At 60.1% G+C, this 7,498-nt stretch overlaps 1 pseudogene; it reads left to right on the top strand.

Annotated features, from left to right (window-relative positions):
• Window positions 1–1,082: 1,082 nt before the first annotated feature.
• Window positions 1,083–2,464, top strand: LOC129523883 (proline-rich protein 36-like; annotated as a pseudogene).
• The last annotated feature ends 5,034 nt before the right edge of the window (window positions 2,465–7,498 follow it).

Genomic DNA, 7,498 nt, shown 5'->3' with positions numbered 1-7,498 from the left:
TCACCATCTTACACAGGCATGGCTCACGGTGCTCCAAAACAATAACAGTAGTAACATCAGATCACAGATCACTAATCACAGATCACCCTAACAGATATAAGAATAATGAAAAAGTTTGAAATATTGCACAAATTACCAAAATATGACCCAGAGACACGAAGTGAGCACCTGCTTTTGGAAAAATGGTGCTGATAGACTTGCTCCATGCAGGATTGCCGCAAACCTTCAATTTGTAAGAAATACAATATATGCAAAGCCCAATAAAGCAAGGAGCAATAACATGAGGCATTCCTGTATCTTCAAGAGGTCCACAGGCCACTTTCTCTGGAGTTTCCCGTCATCCTTGTCACTATAAGAGGTGGGTGCAGGCTATTCCCACTTCCTGGCCATCTCAGACTGCTTGGCTGGCCTTCCACCTTCAAGCTTCTGGCAATAAGTAGGCACCAGTCTCTAAATTCATGTATGTGCCAAACTTGTGGGGTCCATGGCAAGCTCCAGATAGGAAGGGCCTGTGTGTTTCCACAACCACTTGACAGGTAGCCAGGGTGTGGGGTCCTCTCCCATACCCCTTCCCCAGGCAGTCGCTGCATCTCTCCCAGTCATTCCCTGGGGGCCCCTCATGTGACTTGAAGTGGTGGGAGGAAAGCCATGTCACCCCTTCTCCAAGCACACCCCAGACTCAGTGAACCCCCTTCATGCTCAAATAGGCTGGAGGAGGTGGTGGTTCCAGGACAGCTGGGCCACTTCACAGCACACCTGGGGCTGGGGGCAGCTCTGTGATGTGACCTTTAGAATGGGGGTTCTGAGTGCCTCCTTTTCACTCCACTGCTGAGGGAGGGATCCCCTGCCTTAAATATTATGGGATGGCCCAACACATGACAGCCGACGTGGGAGAGATGAGATCAACAGCAGTTCATTAGTCACATGAACTCACAGCCCCAGGCATGGAGGATGCGCATGTCACAGGGCCACACAGGTGGGTGCACTTGGAGCAGGGCTGTAGGAGGCAGGCTGTGGAGTGGCAAGAGGATGGGGTGGACCCTGGTTCCCATGAGAGGATGTGATTGGCCTTTTTGAATAATTTCACAGGCTGGCAGGTACGTAAACCTATTAGGTTGACGGCCAGGTGGAGTCCAGCTGGTCTGGGTGACGGGGGAACTAGAGGATGGGGAGCCTCTTCTGCCTCACGGCGCCCTCTGCAGGCCCAAGTCGTCCTCAAGTCGGCCTCCCCAGGCCCAGCTCCGGCCTCTCGGCGGCCGCTCCAGGTGCAAAAGTTCCTCGAGTCAGCCTCTCCAGGCACAGCTCCTCCTGCCTCCCAGTGGCCTCTTTCGGCCCAGCCCAGCTCATGCCTCCCGGCGGCCTTCCCGGCCTCCTGCCTCCCGAAGGCCTGCACAGGCCCAGCCTCGGCCTCACAGCGGACACTCCACACCCAGCTAGCTCTCGCCTCACTGCGGCCTCCCGAGTCCAAAGCTCCTGCCTCTCGGCCACTTCGGCAGGCCCAGCTCCCGCCTGCCAGTGGCATCTTCAGGCCCATGGGGCTCATTCCTCACAACGGCCTTTCCAGGCCCAGTTTTTCCCTTCCGGCAGCCTCTCCGGGCGCAGAACCTCCTCAAGTCCACCTCTCCAGACCCACTTGCAGCCTCCCGGCGTCCTCTCCAGGCCCAGCTCTTCCTCCCGGCTGCGTCTCCAGGCCCGACTGCTGCCTCCCAACAACCTCTTTGGACTCAGCGCCTGCCCATCTCCTGGCGGCCCTGGTCGGCCCACAGCTTCCTCAAGCCAAGATCCCCAGGCCCAGGTCAGGCCTCACGGTGGCCTCTCCAGGATCAGCTCCTGCCCTCTGATGGCGTCTCCAGGCCCCAAATGGTCTCCGGTCGGTGGGCTCCTCCACGCCCAGCTTGGGCCTCCGTGCGACCTCTGCAGGCCCAAGTCGTCCTGAAGTCGGCGTCTCCCAGCCCTGCCTCCCAGCAAGTAAGCAAGCTCTTTTGCCTCAACTCCTGCCCAGCTCCCAGCCGCCTTTGTAGGCCCCGAACTTTCTTGAGCCAAGCTCTTCGCGCCCGCCTACTGCCTCTCGGTGGCCTGTACAGGCCCAGCTCTGGCTGTAGAACAGCCTCTGCAGGCCCCGCTCTTGCCTCCCAGGGGCCTCTCCAGGCCCAGCTCTCGCCCCCACGGCGGCCTCCCGGGGCCATGTCCCTGCCTGCCTCCCGGCAGCCCTTGTGCGGCCCAGTTCCTCCCTCACAGTGGCCTGTTGATGCCCAACTCATGCCTCTGGCACCCTGCCCAGAGGCGTGAGTCCCTGCCTCACACTGGCTCCTCCCACGCTGAGAGAGGTCGGCTTGAGCCCCTTGCCTCACACTGGCCCCTCCCACCCTGACAGAGGTCGGTGTGACCCCCTTGCCTCACACTGGCCCCTCCCACGCTGACCCCTTGCCTCACACCGGCCCCTCCCACGCAGAGAGAGGTCAGCGTGAGCCCTTGCCTCACACTGGCCTGTCCCACACTGAGAGAGGTCAGCGTGAGGGACGAGCAGGGCCGCACGCAGGCTGCCAGGAGCAGGCAGGGACTTGGCCCCGGGAGGCCGCGGTGGGGCGAGAGCTGGGCCTGGAGACGCCCCTGGGAGGCAACAGCGGGGCCTGCAGACGCTCTTCTGCTGCCAGAGCTGGGACTGTACAGGCCACTGGGAGGCAGGATGTGGGCCTGAAGAGCTTGGCTGCAGAAACTTCGGGGTCTACAAACGCCGGCGGGAGCTGAGCCAAAAGAGCTTGCTTGCTGGGAGGCAGGAGCTGGGCCGAGAGATGCAGCCAGGAGGAACAGCTGGGCCTGCAGAGGCCGCCAGGCGGGAGGCAGAGGCCAGGCCTCCTCAAGTCGGCCTCTCCGGACCCACTTGCAGCCTCCTGGCGTCCTCTCCAGGCCCAGCTCTTCCTCCTGGCTGCGTCTCCAGGCCCGACTGCTGCCTCCCAACAACCTCTTTGGACTCAGCGCCTGCCCATCTCCTGGCGGCCCTGGTAGGCCCACAACTTCCTGAAGCCAAGCTCCCCAGGCCCAGGTCAGGCCTCACGGTGGCCTCGCCAGGCTCAGCTCCTGCCCTCCGACGGCATCTCCAGGCCCCAAATGGCCTCCGGTCGGTGGGCTCCTCTAGGCCCAGCTTGGGCCTCCCGGCGGCCTCTGCAGGCCCAAATCGTCCTGAAGTCGGCCTCTCCAGGCCCAGCTCCAGCCTCCCGGCGGCCTCTGCAGGCCTAAGTCGTCCTCAAGTCGGCCTGGAAGTGGGCCTGGAAGTGGGCCTGGAAGAGCTGCAAGTTGGCCTCCCCGGGCCCAGCTCCGTCCTCTCGGCGGCGTCTCCAGGTGCAAAACTTCCTCGAGTCAGCCTCTCCAGGCCCAGCTTCTCCTGCCTCCCAGTGGCCTCTTTTAGCCCAGCCCAGCTCATGGCTCTCAGCGGCCTTCCCAGGCCCCGCTTTTGACTTTTGGTGGCCTCTTCAGGCCCAGAACTTGACCTCCAGTCGGCCTTTGCAGGCCCGGCTTCCTGCCTCTTGAAGGCCTGAACGGGCCCAGCCTCGGCCTCACAGCGGACTCTCCACGCCCAGCTAGCTCTCGCCTCACTGCGGCCTCCGCAGTCCAAAGCTCCTGCCTTTCGGCCGCTTTGGCAGGCCCAGCTCCTGCCTGCCAGTGGCCTCTTTAGGCCCAGCTCATTCCTCACAACGGCCTTTCCAGGCCCCGTTTTTCCCTTCCAGCAGCCTCTTGGCCTCTAATTTGTTTATCTTTTGTGTATAAATCCCAAAATATGGAATTTTGGAATATTGCTACCATTATATAAATGTTTTCGAAGGTAATTTATTTGGAGTGAGTTTCTGCACCAAGCCCAAATTTTTTATTTTATTTTCCTTATTATTTGGTGTTAAACAGGTTTAATGACGGTCATGACAACTTTTTGGCACAATGAAAAATACCGCCATGATCAATGTGTTCTGTTCTGGGGAAGGGGGCAAAGGCAGGGTGAATCACTTTCTTAAAAAGTACAGCTCAAGTTGGGAGTGCAGAGGGAATGGGGAGAAAACCCTCCCGCTGCCTGTGTCGAAGTGCAGGAGCTCCCACCCCCCATACTCACCTGAGTCCAGCCCCTCTGGGGAAAGAAGGGGTACATGAACTCCCCCTAGTTCACAGGCACCTCCCTGTGGTGCAAGGCCCTCTTCACACTCCATCTTGTAGCCCCAGCAGGAGCTATTTTCCGAAAAGTGAAAAGCTCTGAAGGTCCCACACTTCATGGTATGTACAGGGGCTCGGAGGAGGGAAACTGCCCAGCTTTCCCCCGGCACAGCTGCAGGGCTAGGGGGTATATATAAGAGGAGCAGGCCTTGGCCAGGTGTGGTGGCTCACGCCTGTAATCCCAGCACTTTGGGAGGTGGAGGCAGGTGGATCACGATGTCAGGAGATCGAAATCAGCCTGGCCAAGATGATGAAGCCCCGTCTGTACTAAAAATACAAAAATTAGCCGGACGCGGTAGCATGCACCTGTAATCCCAGCTACCCGGAAGGCTGAGGCAGGAGAATGGCGTGAACCCGGCAGGAAGAGGTTGCAGTGAGCCAAGATCGCACCACTGCACTCCAGCCTGGGCGACAGAGCAAGACTCCGTCTCAAAAGAAAAAAGAGAGGCAGGCCTTATTCCGTCCCAAACTGAAAGGATTAAATGGCTTTACCCAGGAGAAGATAACCATCCTGCCCTCCATTGCTACCCTCACATACTGTCCATGTTCTCAGGAGGTACTGTGAGTCCTGGGATCTCCTTTGGGGTCGCCCACCTGCCTGTGGTAGTTATGGAGACCCCCAGGTGTTGAGGCAGGGCTGGGGTGTCCCCTTCCAGCCAGGCTGTCAAGGTCCCAACTCTGGGGCAGAGGCAGTGGCAGGGCAGCCAGGGTTGCACCAGAGCCTGAGCAGGGTGAGGTGGGGTCAGACAGGGCTGGGAGTCAGGGCAGGGGCAGCAGCAGTGGACCCGCTATGCACACATCTTCTCCAAGGTTTGTGTGCAGAACATCCTGCTCATGCTGCCCCAGCAGCTTCAGTTGGCACCTGCCCCAGTCCAGCCTCTGGGACCCATGCAGCGGCTCCTAGCGGCCCTGCACCCACCACCAGCATCCGTTTCACCTGCAGTTGAAGATCTGTGAGGTGCCCAGAAGATCATGCAGTCATCAGTCCCACGGAGCAGCCCGCGAGGCTGAGGCTCCTCCCACTGGACCGCCCCCCAACTGACACCACTGCTGCCCCTGCCCCTACTCTCAGCCTCACGTGACTCTCGGGCAGAGGCAGTGGTGGGGCAGCCAGGGCAGCGTCAGAGTCTGAGCCAGGTGAGGTGGGGTCAGGACCCCCACAGGGCTGGGAGTCAGGGCAGGGGCAGAACAAACCTTGGAGGGGAGGATGTGTGCATAGTGGGCCTGGAGGGCGGCTGTGGCCTAGTGGACAGGAAGAAGCAGTGGGCCTGGAAGAGCTGCATGATCAGGGCCGGCACTGGTCCAGGGCACGTGCAGTGAAGAGGACACTGCCTTCTTGGTCTCCGGTTCCCTGAGCCCGTCCTCGGCTTCTCCCACCTGTACAGGCAAAGGGGAAGCTGTCCCCATCACACGTGGCACACTTGGGGGTGTTGGGCTTTGGGCTGCAGCTGGAGCATCTTCTCATCTTGCATTTGAGCGTGGTGGGGTCCTCCAGCGCGGGATCCATGTCCGTGGGGTTCCCTCTGCCCCGACCCCGAAAGCCCAGTCAGTTTCTCCTCTTCAGGCTCTGCCCCCTGGGTGGCTCAGCCCAGCTCCTGCCTAGGAAAGCCTTAGTGTTGGGAGGGACCGTGATGACTGAGGGGCCTGGTAGCTCCAGGTCACCCACACTTTCAGGTCTCTTGCACCAGAAGGTGGCAGGATCCATTGGGAGGAAACAGGTCGCCTTGGAAGGCGTCCCTGGGCCCCATCCCCAGGGGTACGGGCCATAGGGGGCCCGCTCTGCTGCCCTGACCAGATTCCTGGGCTTTGAAGGCTCCTGGGCCCAGTAAGGAGGTGGGTGCCAAGGTTGAGGAGGAAGCACAGGAGTGTGTAGGAGGAGGACGGGGTGGGACCATAGACTTTGCCAAAAACTGCAGGTGGATCGGGGGACTCTGGGGGCTCAGGATCCAGCAAGGGGCTGCAGGAGTAAAGGAATGACAGGTGCCAATACCTTCCCACCAAAGCCCTTGTTGCCCTCTGGCTCCTCCCCAGAGTCGTCCCCACTCTCAGTCGGTCACCCAGTACTTGAACTTGAGATCAGTGTCAGTGGTGCTAAAGCCATCATCAGCAATGACATCATCACCCCCTCCTCCTCATGGATGACCATGGGCTCCTCGTCACTCACTGTGTCCTCACTGGCCATGTGCTGGGAATGAGCAGCTCAGGTGGGCAGCAGCAGGGCTGCCCACTGGTTACCTCCCTCACCAGGGGCTGCAAAGTGGCCTGGAGCTGCATACTGAGTAGAAGGCTTTGGGCCAGAGTATGATGTAGTGCCAGACACCACTTGTGTCAGTTCCTGTAGTGCCTGACGGTCTATTTCCCTGCCATCCAGGCTGTGTACCCCCCTGTGGGAGAAGGCTTGGGCCAGGCTGAGCCAGGTTCCCTGACTGTGTGCAGCTGTCCTGCCCCACAGAAGCTGCTCCTTGGTATCTGAGCTCTGGAATGTCTGGGCTGCAACTGACAGGAGTTCAGAGGACACCCCAGGGGCAGTGGCAGTGCCTGTCTCTGATATGCTCTGCTCCCACGAGCCCTTGTACACTCCTGCTAGCCCCTGGCTTGTGGGCTTGGCCTCTGAGCTGGACTTCTTTCGGTCCTTGTTGCAAGTGGGCCACCTTCACTTGGAAGGCCAGGTTATGGTACTTCTGTGTCTCACTGGGCCCCAGGGTGTACCACCGCTTGCTCAGGATCTGGCTGACGGTCCGGTTATCCTAGTTGGGGTGACCCTGGTGCGCCCTGCCAGAGCCTGGTGCCGCTTGCTGAAGATCATGACCACCACTCATGGGCCACCGGATGTGGTCCTTGTCCCATTTGTTGGGGCTGCATCCATCCTTCTCAGAAGATGAGTCCTGTTCCTTGCGCACGGCACTGAGGGACTGGGCCTGACATCATCTGAGTGGTAGAGGCAACTGGGTGTCAGGAGACATGACGGAGAGGAAAGCATCATCGTGGTCATTCTCTGTCTCACTGTCCAGCAGGGACTCCCCTTAAGGGCCCAGGGCTCCTCCTCCATGGTGGGAGGTGGGCTTTTACCAGGTTCCACCACCCCCAAAGTGTGTGGGGTTCCGGGCCCTGGGCTTTCAGGGCAGGTGGCTCCAGGGGGCCGCCCAGGGTCAACACTCCCTGTCCCACCTGGTGGACGCTCATGAGCAACAGCTGCCAACTTGGCAGGTTGTTTGCTCTGGTTGGAGGCCACTGAGTGACTGGCAGGTTGCCGGGCCTTGTGTGGCTGCAGGGAGGGGTCAGGAAGGGGACGGAGTACCAG

This window comes from Gorilla gorilla, chromosome 6, assembly GCF_029281585.2.
Source record: "Gorilla gorilla gorilla isolate KB3781 chromosome 6, NHGRI_mGorGor1-v2.1_pri, whole genome shotgun sequence".
In the NCBI taxonomy this organism is placed as follows: Eukaryota; Metazoa; Chordata; class Mammalia; order Primates; family Hominidae; genus Gorilla; species Gorilla gorilla.
This window is presented reverse-complemented; position numbering and strand designations above follow the sequence as displayed.